The sequence below is a fragment of the Protopterus annectens genome, chromosome 2.part1, assembly GCF_019279795.1.
Source record: "Protopterus annectens isolate FY-2018-M chromosome 2.part1, PAN1.0, whole genome shotgun sequence".
Classification (NCBI taxonomy): Eukaryota; Metazoa; Chordata; order Ceratodontiformes; family Protopteridae; genus Protopterus; species Protopterus annectens.
This window is the reverse complement of record NC_056729.1, coordinates 74992840-75007385: the sequence shown is the minus strand read 5'-3', so window position 1 is coordinate 75007385 and position 14546 is coordinate 74992840. Positions and strand designations below refer to the sequence as shown.

The following is a 14546-nucleotide window of genomic DNA, read 5'->3' as shown; positions in this document are numbered from 1 at the left end:
GCTGTCCAGCACACATTGACAGCTTTCACACTCCTCCTATCCCCAGGGGTTCTACTGATCAAAACAGACAACACCATGTGATGTGGTATATCAACAAGTAGGGAGGGACTCGCTCCTACCCTCTATGCAGGCTCGCCATGACCATTTGGCACACAGCCTCAGCCGTGCAACTACACCTGTTAGCACAGTTCCTGCCAGGCTCTCTAAACTCTCTGACGGACAGCTTAAGCAGAAGTCTTCTGGACCCACATGAGTGGCAGCTAAACCAAAGAACCTTCATCCTTATAACTCAGAAATGGGGCACCCTGAAGGTCGACCTCTTTGCTTCCCACTCCAATCATCAACTCAGCAAGTTCTGCACCAGAGAGCCCCTCTACAGGGCCTGGAAAGTCGATGCTGTATCCTTCCAGTGGGTCATCCTCTCGGTCTATGCATTTCCCCCACAACCTCTCATTACCAGGGTACTGCTCAAAGTAAAGGAGGAAAAAACAAGGACAATCCTGATTGCCCCAGACTGGCCACGCCAGCACTGGTACCCACTGCTGTGCAGCCTGTCCCCTCTGCCACCATGGCATCTCCCTCAGATCCCAACACTCCTGACCCAGAGGGAAGGAGAATTCATGCATCCCCAATTGCAGAACCTCAATTTGGCAGCCTGGCTTATTCCCTGACCCCACTGTACAAGCTGCCAATCTCAGTAAACAGGTCCTAGATGTTATACATGAGGCCAGACGCCCTAGCACTAGAAAGTCTTATGCTGACAAATGGAAAAGGTTCTGCACCTGGATCCAGGCTGAGGGAGCCGATACAGCACAGCCCTCTGTACCTATTGTCCTTGATTATCTCGCTGACCTACTACACAGTGGTCTATCCTTTTCCTCTGTTAAACGTCATGCCTCTGCTATCTCTGCTCATTTCAGCACTGAGCAACCTCTTTTCTCACACCCTCTCATCAAACAGTTCCTAAGAGGGGCTAGCAACTTGAGGCTACCCAGAAGAGCACCTACCCCAGCTTGGGACCTAAACTTTGTGTTGGAGAAAGTCCCCCTGCTCCCCTTTGAACCAGCAGCTTCAGCAGAGTTAATGTTTCTTTCATGGAAGACAGCCTTGCTTCTGGCCATCACTTCAGCAAGAAGAGTATCTGAGCTACAAGCACTAATGGCTGTAGAGCCCTTCATTATTTTCCATGCTGACAGAGTCTCTGTCAGGACTAACCCATCCTTCATGCCAAAAGTGGTGTCCAGTGTGGCTCTAAACCAATCCATTCATTTGCCCACCTTTTCCCCTAACCCACAAAACAAGGGGGAAAGAATACTGCACTCTCTAGATGTGCACAGACAGCTCAGATTCTATCTAGACAGGACTAAATCATTCAGAAAGACTGATCAGTTAGTCAGCTTTGCTGCAGAAGCAGAGGGCAAAGCCATATCCAAACAAACCATTTCCAAATGGATAGCACCTGCATCCATTTCTGCTACAAGCGACATGGGAAACCTCCCCCTAAGGGGGTCAGGACTCACTCTACCAGAGCAACTTCCACCCCTACAGTTTTCCTCAGAGGAGCATCCTGGAGACTGCAACATGGATGTCTGTTCATACCTTAACCAAGCATTACCACCTGCCTATCTTCTCCACATCCAGGGTAGTCTTTGCCAATGCAGTCTTGCAGGGCATCCTAGCCAGCCTCCAGTCTTCTAGACTGCCTCCACCCTTTTCCTCAGCTTTGGGAATCAACCCAAATGTGATGGACTGCAACAGTGAAACACAAAGAACATAGTACAGTTGTGTACACTTACCATAAATATAGATATTCGAGTGTATTCACTGTTGCAGTCCTGGTTTCTCTCCCTCCATTCCCCTTCTCTCTCTCATTACAAGGAACTTTTTGTTTTTTACTTTCTACTGGTGGAGTTATTCCACCATATCCTGGCTCCCACTTGGTGTCTCCTGACAGTTGGGGCAAGAAAAACTGATGTAATGGCGTCGGCTGCCTTACTTTATACTACTGATGACCTAACATCAGTCCTGAAGCGACAGCAGCAGATGCAGAAATACTAAGCCTCTGGTATTCGGGCCGACTGATGGCTACCCTGGCAGAGATAACCCAAATGTGATGACTGCAACAGTGAATACACTCGAACATCTGCATTTATGGTAAGTGTACACAACTGTACTTTGTGTTTCTTCAGGTGAAGCTACTTCTGCTTTTAAAATCAGCTCAGCAGTTGATCCAGTCGTTTTTTACTTTGTTCTTTTATCTTAAGGGTTTAGTTGACTTTAACCAGCCTGGGATCAGAGAGTAAAATTTTGTGTTGACTGCAGCTGAAAAGAGAGATGGCATGTTACACAGACACAGTAAGAACAATAACCTTATGTCTATAAATGTTCCCTGTTTATCTTTGCAACTGCTAAATCATCATAAAAGTTGTGAATAGAATTACAGATGTCTTCAGTTAATGATGGAATCAACTAGCTGTGCTTTTCTTACGTCATTTTAACATTCAGATAGTGTAAGTATATATTGGAGTGTTAAAGAAATTTAGGCACTATAGTGTAAAAATTTAAGTGACTGATTTCATTATACTGTATCAAAAGCTTGCGACTAGGTACTTTTTCTTGTATACAATGATTAAATTGCAAAAAAAGGTGTATTATACCTGCAAACGTCCACCTTTTTAAGATAGAGACTGCTTACCAATAGTTACTGTACGTTAGTAATATTGTTGGCTTGGAGGGGGGGTAAAACTGAAAAGAGTATTTTTAACCCTGCCTTGAAAACACTGTGTGCTTGCTGTTTGTGCCAAGGTGTGTGTGTGTCTGTCTGTGTGTGTGTATCTCTGTGTGTCCCATGCTCGTCATTGAATGGAAGTAAGATAAAGTTGTTTTTGGTAAAATAGAACTGAAAAGGCTTAAAGTGAAATGTGTGAATTCCTGGGAAGCCACTGTTCATAAGTCTGTTTTTCATCAGTTTTATTTGGGTGTGGATGATGCTGGTTGTAACCCAAGCAGCAGTGTTCATAGACTGTTAAGGTCAATATATTGATAAATCAGCTATGTGGTTTGGGTCATCTGTCAGATATTAATTGATAGCAATGGTGTGGATTTTATAGATTTGATTTCTGTAGCATGGAAGATCAATTTGTTATTTTAAAAAAGTGTGCATATTGTGGCTGCAAGATTAATAGACAGAAGTGTATACTGCAGCACAGTTACTGTATTCTGTAGAAAAAGTAAGGAAACAAGCAAAATGAGTTCTGAAGAGTATGGCAGCTTGTCAGTGACACAGTTGTGCAAGTCAGAGCAGTTCCCACATGCTACTCTGACAAAGGAAGAGGTAATGACCTCTTTGGGTACATTTCAAGTTTGTGCCACTGAGTCTGAAGTCTGCCTGTGAGGGCCTGTAGGGATGTCACATGTAGCAAAAGGGCAATTAAATTCATCCAGAGGTGACCTCAAAATTCAGTGTGAACTGCAGAAACTGGAGCTGAAGACAAAATGCTTAGATGAGGAAGCAGCTGAAGTAATGAAACCATATTAAGCCCTAGACGAGGAAAAGAATCATCAGTTTCAGCTGGTCATGGAATAAGGGAGGGAAAGGCAGACCCAGCAAATTTAGGAGATGCTCATTCTTTGTCAGATATATCTGAGGTCAGTACTAAATTGTTTCCTCATTATAAAGAGAGACTTTATTTTGATAGCTGTGTTCAGGCATTGGAATGTTTGAAATTAACACCAACTGGTGGTGGGTTTAATCCCTCTACTCACAGGTAAGGTAGTGCATGCCGTTGGCATTTTATGTCAAATGGACTGTATATATTACATCAGTGTTAACAACTGGATGAATGTTTTACATTAATTCATGAAGCCTGGAGAAAAATTTAATAAACATAGGAGAAAACGGGAGAGTATCGACTGCACTACAGAATTAAGCACTTTTAATAGATGGGCACATGGGTGTTAAATTACAACTTTTGCAAAGTTGGGATACCTTATAATGAGGGAATAAGCACAGAGTAGTTTATTTGAGGTTATACGCATATAGTTGACATACTTTAGATGTAACACTGCGAGGAAGTAGAAAATGTAATTTCTATCTAGCCAGCAGGATGCAGCTACATAAGAGATGTTTCACTAATGCTACACATGAGTATAAGGGAGTGTGCAGGGGAGTCTAAAATGTCACAACAAGTTCCAATAGCAAAGATGAAGACCAGAAGTTCTTGTGCATACCAAGGTCTTGGGGATTACATGTTTCTAGTGTATTCACGGGTAGTGCATGGTCCAGATGCTCACAGTGATAAATTGAGGAATAAAAGTCAAATGATGGAGCAAGCAGGCATGGCACTATAGGAGTGGTTGGCTTGAGACAACAACTGTTTTAATCTACCATGAGAAACATGCACCCTTTCTTGGTAGAGAAGAAGGAAACCATTGCTAATAGAGTTACTACAGCAGACATACCTGTTGTTAAGCCCACAGTTGATAAAAACGATCAGTACTGTGCCTGGTCACTTCAGTTCACTTAGGGCATGGTAGTGACACCTTTTCAGGTATTATTAGCCAGAATTAGAGTTTACTTGGACTGGGATGGGGGCAGGGAAACAGGGCAGGTGGTAGTGCTTGGTAAAATTCCTGGGAAATGTTTTGTTGCCGTTGTTCCTTGTAAACATGCAATTTAGTTGCAACCAGACATGGTGGAAGCAGATGGCAAGGGCACCCCTATCATTTGTCATCACCTTCAACAGAATATAATGATGCACCTGTTTCAGGCTGAGAGCTTCACAGTAGCAGCAAGCCTAAAACTGAGCCACAGTTTTCAGATGATTCCAGTCTTCCTTTAGAAGGTAAACTGGGGAGGTTCAGCAAAAAGCTGCGACAGTCGCAAGTTTCAGATCCCACCCTGCAGGCCTTGTGGAGAGGTACTTAAGGAGGCTTCTAATTCCCAAGCAGAGGGGGCAAGTTTGAATAGTGAGACAGTGGGTTATTGTACAGAGAGCTGACTCAGAGTGGGTGGAGGGTGGCTACATGTAAAGATGATACACAGCAGTTGATACTTTTATGAGTCTGTTATGTGGCCATAGCCAGTGATATTCCTTCTTCCGGAGCATATGGGCATAACGTTTACCAAAAAGGAGAACAAGTGTACCAAAAAGAGGCTTAAGCAAAATTTCTATTGTACGTGTGTTAGGAATGGGATGAGAGGGCACTGTGAGATATGAGCAGCATTAGAAGGTTGCCATTGCAAGAGATAAAACCAAGACAGCTTTGGTGCCTTTTCTTGCTGTAAAAGATCTTTTTCATAGAGTAGCCATTGGCATTTTGGGTCCTCTTAGCTCCCTATAGACCATAGTTAAGAGGTATATCATGTTGGTGGTGGACTATGCTAGTAGGAACCTTGAGGTGGTAGCCCTGTCCTCTTTTGAGGCAGAAAAGTTAGCAAATGTGCTGTTAGAAATTTTCAGCAGGATGGTTTTCCTTTGTGATTTCTGGCATGTGGAGGTGCCAGGTTTATGTCAATCCTGCTGACTTGTTTGTAGAAGAGAAATGGTGTAAGGCAGCCAAAGACTTCATCCTGACATCCACAAACAAATGGTCTAGTGGACAGGTTTAATTTTATTCTTAAGGTTATGCTGACAGCAGTCACAGACAATTCAAAGTGAGAATGGGACATTTATCTTCCCCATCTATTCTTTGCTTACAGAGAGATGTCCTGAGAGTCAACATTTTTATGCCATTTGAGCTACTTTATAGTTACAGGCTGAAAAGGTCCCTTCATTTAATTTGTCACTAGTCGGAGGATAAATGTAATTCCTACAAAGAGTCTTTTGTGGAGTATGTCCTAAATTTCAGCACCATGTTTGGGGACATCATGGAGTTTATGCAGTAGCACCTAGTTTAGGCATAGCAATAAAAAATAGTCTGGTATGACTGGACAACTAGAGCCAAATACAGTTATTCAAATTTTGCTGATGCTTATTCACATAGACAGAGTAAACTGCAAGCAGCACAAGGACAGTCCTTTCACTGCTGTAAGAAAGATAAGCAATGCTAATTTTGTTGTAGGGTTGCCAGGCAGAATGTAGAAACAAACTTTACCATTCTAACATGATAAAGCCCTACCATAATAGAGACACTGGCCTTCAGTATCTGCAGTGAGTTACAGGAAATGTCAGAGGGGACTTTCTCAGAGAGCCTTAACCTGACACCTCAGTTGCTGATGGGCTGATGTTCATCGTGCATACAGCTGCAGTCATAACAGATGGGTTCTCCTAATTCCAAAGTCTAGGTCCAATTTGGAACCAAGTCTTCTTAAAGCTAAGTACCCGTTGAAACTTTCTTGCCTCAGACCGATGTCAGACAAAGTTAATAATTGTATTTCTTGTGGGAAGCAAATACTGCATAAGGATTTCCATTCCCTCTGTATACCTTGTTTAGGCTCAGACCACTTTGTGCTACATTCAACAACCAGCATTATTTTGGGAAAGCATTTAACTATACTATGACCGACACCCTGATTCCTGACTACAGATAGAAACACAGAATGTGGACAGGTCCACCTCCACTCAGGTGTCTTCAGACCTTCCTCTTTCTCCATCAAGGCTTTCACCAAGTCTAAAGCTACCATGCACCCTAAGAGACCACATCTCCAGGCCCCATGCCTAAGAAACAGATGCTTAAAATGGCTGAGGATTTAATTACTCTAATCAGAGGTTCTCAGCCACCTCCGGATAAAGACCCAGAGTGGAGGAAGATTCCCCTCCTCTGATCAGGGCTCCATTATTTCAGAGCACTCTGATTATCAGGAACAGTCTTACTTCCACTGGGAGGCCAGGATTATTCAGATTCGCACAGGCCTCTGGCGACATCCTAGATGATGTCCTCCAGCTCCAGTTAAGCCTGACAGGTACCCTTATCCATGAGGGCCTTAAACTGTCAGTTTCATATGCTAAAATACCAACCGTTTCTGTTATCTCAATTGAAAAGTAAAATGTCACAACCTGAACAACCAGACATGAAGGAGTTACAGGATTCTATGCATAGTGCAGAACAAGTGGGTAAACATACCTTACAATGTGGTTTTGATGCTCGCATGCCTGGCTCAAGGAACAAACCTTGCCTGATCATGTCAAAGCTAAATTACTAGATGCCCCTCTTCAAAAGGATGTACTATTTGGGGCAAATGCTGAGGAAGTATTACGGAAAATGGAGGAAAAGGTTAAATCAATGCAAACTGTGAAAGAATTTCTGCAGGTTCAACCCCCACGCTTTAGTAGAAATTGGCCTTCCAAAAACTGGTCCTTTCCTCCCACAGACAGACCCCAAAGAGGCAGATACGGGCAGAGGACAAACACAAGGCTCGTACAGAGGCAGACAATGGCAAGCTCCTACACAAAGAGGTGGTGAGGACAACTCGCAATCTTTCAGATTGCCTATCTTAATCTTTCTTATCTTTCAGATTTACCTACACACGAACAAGGTCAAGGTTTTTATTCCAAGCTATTTCTGGTGCCAAGGAAGGGAAAAGATTGGAGACCTATTTTGGATCTTTCCATCCTTATAACATTCCTACTCGTACCAAAATTCAAGATGCTCACTCTACAGCAACTTCTTCCTATGCTGGGCAAGGAGTCTTGGCTGGTAACATTGAACCTCAAGGAGGCATACCCGCATGTCCCAGTCAGACAAAATTGCAGAAGATACCTCAGATTTCTTGCAGGTTCAACCCATTATCAATTCTCTGCATTGCCCTTTGATTTATCTACTGCGCCCAGAGTATTCACGAAATGCCTGGCATTAGTAATTGCTTACTGCAGACTTCAAGGGATACAAATATACCCTTATTTGGACGACTGCCTGATCCAAGCGGACAGCAAGCACATTCTTCTGAAACATCTGGCTTATGTAATAATGTTATTAAACTCTGTAGGATACACAGTCAACAAAGAGAAATCAAGACTAATACCCTCTCGGAAGATAATTTTCCTGGGTGCCAGTTTGGACACAAACACCCAGATGGCCTACCTCACGCCAGAGAAGCAGGGGCAACTAATTCAATATTTCAGAACACTGGCAAATTGCACCAGGCTGACTGCAAGGAAAATCCTGCAGGCTCTGGGATTCATGGCATCTTGCATCTTACTAATCCCATGTGCAAAGCTGCACATGAGAAAACTACAATGGTACCTAAAAAACATATGGTCTCAACACAGCCACAGTCTGGAAACAATAATACCACTAATTCCATGTCTGCAAAAGGAATTTCTGTGGTGGGCTCAAGCATGCCAAACAAACACAGGTCTTCCATTCAGCAAGCCTCAAGCAAATCAAGTCATCACAACAGACGCCTCGGACTACGCTGGGGACATGACAGACCGGTGCATTCAGGGCAAATGGACCCAAAGCACCTTCACATCAATCAAAAGAAATGCTAGCAGTGATAAATGCTATTACAGCTTTCAAGGACCTTCTACAACCAGGTCAGCTATTGATAAGAACAGACAACACCACAGTTATGTGGTACATAAACAAGCAGGGAGGAACACATTCTTATCCCCTATGCAGATTGGCCATGTCACTTTGGAACATGGCCATGGACTTACAAATGGAACTACAAGCACAGTACTTGCCAGGCAAGGAAAACATGCTGGCAGACAACCTAAGCAGGAATATGACAGATCCACACGAATGGAAGTTGCATCCAAAAGTTTTTACAGAAATAATCCAAGAATGGGGAAGGCCAGACATAGATCTCTTTGCCTCCCACAAAAACCATCAATTGACAAGATTCTGTTTCAAGGATCTTCAATCCAAAGGCCTGGAGAGTGGACGCTCTCTCTTTCAGTTGGACATCAATGACAGTTTATGCCTTCCCACCTGTTCCTCTGCTGCCCAAAGTCCTATTGAAGACCAGAGCAGACAGACCAAAGATGATCCTCATTGCTCCGGACTGGCCAAGGCAACACTGGTACCCACTCCTGAGGAGCCTGATGCATTCCCCACCATGGGCCCTGCCTTTAATGCCTCTTCTTCTGACTCAGCACAGCTTCAAAACTCTTCACAGTCAGCTGAAAACACTCAATCTAGCCGCATGGAAGATTCCTTAGCATCAGCAGGCCCTGCTCTCCAAGGAGGTGCAGGATGTCATTTTGGAGGCCAGAAGGCCATCAACTAGAAAAGCTTACTCTGCAAAATGGAAACGTTTTTGTGTTTGGAATGAGAAAAAGGGCCAGTGCCCTGGAAAACTGAATTTACCTCAAATACTACAATATTTGGCTGAACTGCTAAGCAGTGGACTTTCGTTCTCTTCCATCAAAATCCATGCCTCAGCCATTTCTGCAGAATACAACACTGATCCACCTTTATTCTCTCACCCTCTATTAAGATAGTTCCTCAGAGGGGCTAAGAATTTAAGACCTCCAAGAAAACAACCAATACCTGCTTGGGATCTTAATTTCATTCTGGAAAAACTGACTCCTTTTGAGCCAGCTGCCTCATCAGATTTACAATATTTGTCTTGGAAAACAGCTTTCCTTCTGGCTATCACTTCAGCTCGTAGAGTTTCAGAACTACAGGCTCTTATGGCTGTCCAGCCTTTTATCATATTCCATCAGGACAGAGTTTCATTACCAACCCGTCCTTTATGCCTAAAGTGGTATCCAGGGTAGCTTTAAATCAGGCCATACATTTACCAACTTTTTATCCTAATCCTCAAAACAAAGGGGAGAGATTACTGCATTCCTTGGACATCCACAGACAACTGCGTTATTATTTGGACAGAACAAAACCTTTCAGAAAATCAGAACAGCTTTGTGGCCTATGTAGGAGTTCAAGGAAAGTCAATATCCAAACAGACAATCTCAAAATGGATAGCCCACTGCATTTGCTATTCCTTTCATGGCAAAACTGTACCTACAGGCATTAGAACTCATTCTACCAGGGCCACAGCCACCTCTGCAGCCTTCCTCAGAGGAGTTCCTACCAAGGATATTTTAGAAGCAGCCACTTGGAGTTCTGTGCATACCTTCTCTAAGCACTACAACCTACCATTATACTCCAAATCTAGAGCAGGCTTTGCCACTGCAGTCTTGCAGGGCATTTTGGCTCCTCTTAGTTCCAACTAGTGCCTACCACCCCTTTCTTAGCTTTGGGATTCTACCCATCTGTTATGACTGCAGCTGTATGCACGATGAACATAGTACAGTTTTGTACCTTCCATAAATGTAGATGTTCGAGTGCTAATACAGCTGCAGTCCACCTCCTTCCCCTCTTGGGACAGGCCTATAGGCTAACACATCCTCATACAACCTGATTGGGGTTTTCATTTATGATGTATTTGCTTGCAACTACTGTATTTTGATTATATAGCACTGCATTATCACACAAATTTATTATTGCCTTCCTTCTGGGGGCACCTGACATCTGGGGCAAGAAAAACTGAAGAAAATGTTGTCGGCTGGTTCCTTTATACCCCTGTTGCACTGATGTCAGCGAAGAAGCGACGACAACCGACGCCGGACCTAGACTTTGGAAGGACCCGCCTGACGGCAGGAGAACCCATCTGTTATGACTGCAGCTATATTAGCACTCGAACATCTACATTTATGGTAGGTACAAAACTGTACTGTACACTGCCCAGATGCATAATCTCTGTCTGGGACATGTGAAGCCTTAGAGCAGATGGGCATGGGTGAGTGTCTCACTAACCTTGCCCTAAGGATTATTTCAAAGTGCATTTACACCTGCAGCAAGAGAAAGATCAGCTTTTGTTACACTATTTGGGTTGTATGAGATTTTGGAGATGCCCTTTGAAATGAAAAATGCCCCAATGACCTTCCAGAGGTTGGTAGCTAAAATCAAGAGATTTGCTGGAGACTTTTCTTTTCTGTATAGAGAATATTGTGATCAGCAGTCAGTCTTGGCAGGCTGATGTTCAACATATTAGGAGATGTTAACATACTGAAAAAGAATTGGGTTAGTTACCAAGGCAGAGAAATGCCAGGTGACTTGGTCATTGGGTGGGTCATGACAGAGTCCAGCTGCAACCTGCTAAGGTGGATGCTCTCCAAACATGGCCTACTCTTAAACGGGTGAGAGTATTAAAGCAAGTTTATCCCTCATAAATGCTCATCTTACAGATATTATCCCCCCCACACACACATGCACACAAATGGATAATATTGTTTGGATGCTGGTTTATGAGCAGGCCTTCCATAAGCTCAGAGAGGCTTTGAGTCGTCCCTCTACAAGTAAAGTGTGATTACAGTCGAGCATTCATCGTGCAAATTCATGATTCAAGCTTGGGTTTGATGTCAGTGCTTAGTGAGGTCTTCAACTGGAGAGTAGTGTCCAGTACTGAATCACAGTCATATGGATGTTACCCAAGGGGGAGGGAATCCTCTGCAGCTTTGGAAAAGGAATGTTTGGGGATAGTGGAGCTGTCCAGAAGTTTCAGACTTACCTGTGTAGTAGAGAATTCACATTTTCTAAGGTGATTACACTGGTTCAGTGGACAGAACAGTAAGGTTTATAAGTAATGATTGGGGTTACAGTCCTATGACATGACAATCCAGTACAGAGGCGGTACCAGTAATGAAAGTGGAGACAGTCTGTCAAGACAGGAATTTGGGTAGTGTACGTAAAAAAAGCATACAAGTAGTGAAATGTACTTTCTCTCCATGCTACATTTCTTGTGTGTCTCAAGAAAACACACTTACTTGCTAGACCATTCTTGAGATGTTAGCTGCTTTTATGAAACTGTTGTTACAGTTGCAGAGTTCCGATTCATTCAGATTTGCCATTACCATTTTAGTCTGTTTAGAAATTTCTTCGTTACACATTGTCTTGTAGAAACAAAAGCTCAAGTGTCAGACTTTCTGTATATGCTCTAATTCTCATCAATCATGTATGTTTTTCACTTACGTAAGGCTCTGTAAACTCTCTTTAACACCTTTATAAGACATAGGCAAACGTAAATTATTAGAAAAGAAAAGAAACCTTTTTACATTTTTCCGTTTAAATACAATATGCAATGCATATATTTTCTTTGCTACCATCATCAGTCCAACATTACAAAAAAAATTGCTGAATTCTGGCCTTCCCGTAAACCTCATTCTTCCACCTGAACATTGTTATGCATGTGTTGTGCCCACAATTTCCATTTACTTCTATGTAATTGGCTAATTCCCTTTTCTAAAGATCCCTCTTCCAGTTCTTTTATCTTTTTTTTATAATATTCAGTGCCTCCGCTTCAGTTGGTGTTGATTTCCGTTTTCTAGTAATTGCTTTTTTGACAACTAACTGAATTAAACTTAAGGCCTTACTATGTCTAGGCATTTCAGATACTGTATCCCACCAACTGAAATAAATAATTTCCTTACATACAGCCATTTGCTCACCCAATATTTCCGTTTAAGTACTCTGTCAGGAATTTTTGAAATCTGCCAGCTCATTATATCCAAAAACATATGTTCCCAATTACCTCTTTCTTCTCCATCACACCTCCATTGTTTGCTGTCTACATGAGGAAAACATTTTTGAATCTTCTTGGGGTATAAAAGTACCTATGCAAATACTCCAAGCAAAGAACCTAAACCTTCTGGACGTGGTCGCATACTTCAAAGCTATACAGATGTCTTCCCAATGTTTTCTTTTGAGTTGCTTTTCCATTTTCTCATCCCAATCTTTTCTAACCTCCACTGATTGATTGTTTTAGTTATCATGCAGTGTTTTGTACACCGTACTAATTGTCCCTTAAGGCTCTGCAAATTCTCTGCTTCAGGAAATGCTCTTTGTGTGGCACTTGATTCAGAAATATGCTGTCCTGCCCAGACACTTAGTGTGGTTTCCTTCGGATGCAGGTGGTTTATCACTTAATATTGCTTCACTCCAAGCATAAAGGCTGTTTTAAATTAGTAACAACTGTACCTTTGGAATCCTGTTAGGAAGGAAAGCATTGGAACTAGTGTTCTCTACTTAATCTAGATTGTATTTGTCAAGAAAGTGTATACTATGTATTGTTTAATGTAGTAACAGTTGGGGTTACATTTTTTTTATTTTACTCATATTGTTATGTATATTAGTATTCTTTTTTATATCTTAAACTTGATTTCTGATCTTGTTTATTCTATTGTTAATTGATTACCATATTTTATTTGTGTTATACTCGGATTCTTTAGGCCACTTTATTTACCTGTTTGATAGACATTTCAATAAATAAAGCATAAAAGATTACACACTGAAAGTAGACTTCTTAAAATATCCTAAGTAGGAGACATCAAACCAGTAACAGTCCTAGGCACTGGAAATTTAAAGTAATTGCACATCTATATATAGAAATAGAATTACAGGGTTTAGTACCGCATTAAATGGAGCAGGCAGTTTACATTAAAAATACCCACGAGGCATGTCCTATATAGGTAAAAGTATAAAGTCACACTGAGTAAGGATGAATGAACATGACTGCAGCTGAAATTAAAGGTGTGCTTTTCAAGAGGAAAATGCACACACTACCTTTTATTTCATGGTGTGTGGGAAAAGGCGCACCAGCAGAGAACACAAGATTAATAGCCTGCTTTTAAAAATATGAGCATTTTATATAGATGGATGTAGTAGTCTGAAACCCGAGTACATTGTAAATGAGGAAATATTTGTCTTCCATTATCAAATTAAATTTGCAGGCTTCCTGGATCCCTAAAGAATTTCATTGCTATATTCTTTATTCTGATTACTTGTGTATATACAGCAAGGCTAAATTGTATGCAGCGCATTTTCAGGAGATGATTTCTTAAGTCTGTCTGTTATTCTTCAGCTTGCATTAATTCTTAAACCTTTATACAGAATTCACTAAACTTCAGCAGAGACATTCTCAATAACGCTCTTTAGATAACCTAGCTGTTTTTTTTCATTGTGTAAAACCCACTGCAGATCATTATCTGTTTTGTTTAGTTACAGCGTTATGGAGGGAAATAAGTAGTGTTGCACAAAGGCAGAAAAGTCAATTTATTTTGTAATTTACAGGTAGAAATTGCTATCAGACAGATAAAAGGGTTACATTATGTTTTCCTGGCAGGCAACAGATTAGAATTTATGTGCTTGCTACTATAGTATGAAACAAGAAATTGCCTGTGACTGTTATTTTTGGAAATTGGTTTCTCCCTTTCCCAGTGTTATGCGACCATGGAGTTAGAATTTGTATGTTGTTGGCTGGTGAGCTTGCCCCTTGGAAAAAAAAAAACACTTATGACCTGCTTCATTACACTGCATGCAATGAGCAGTCGCTCTGTGTTGCGATTGAGCTGTTTTTAAAGAACTCACTTGTTGAACCATTAGAATACAATCCTAAACTATATTGTAGAAACAGTCAGACTTCCTGGGAGCAGGGAGGTGGAAGTATGTTTCCAAAGATGCACTGGTGACTGCATCCACCAAGTCTTTTCTAAGAAGTTCTCTGCATCTCTTCTGGGCTTCAAAAGTAATCATTATCATTGCACTTGAAGAAATCCTTCATTCTGTTAAAGGTGTCTGCAAAGGAGAAATCCTTTCATGGA

General features: G+C 41.7%; 1 protein-coding gene across 1 annotated transcript in view; it reads left to right on the top strand.

The window, feature by feature from the left end:
• Positions 1-14546, top strand: part of LOC122794826 (extended synaptotagmin-2-like) — a 443380-nt gene that overhangs the window by 271524 nt on the left and 157310 nt on the right. The window lies entirely within an intron of this gene.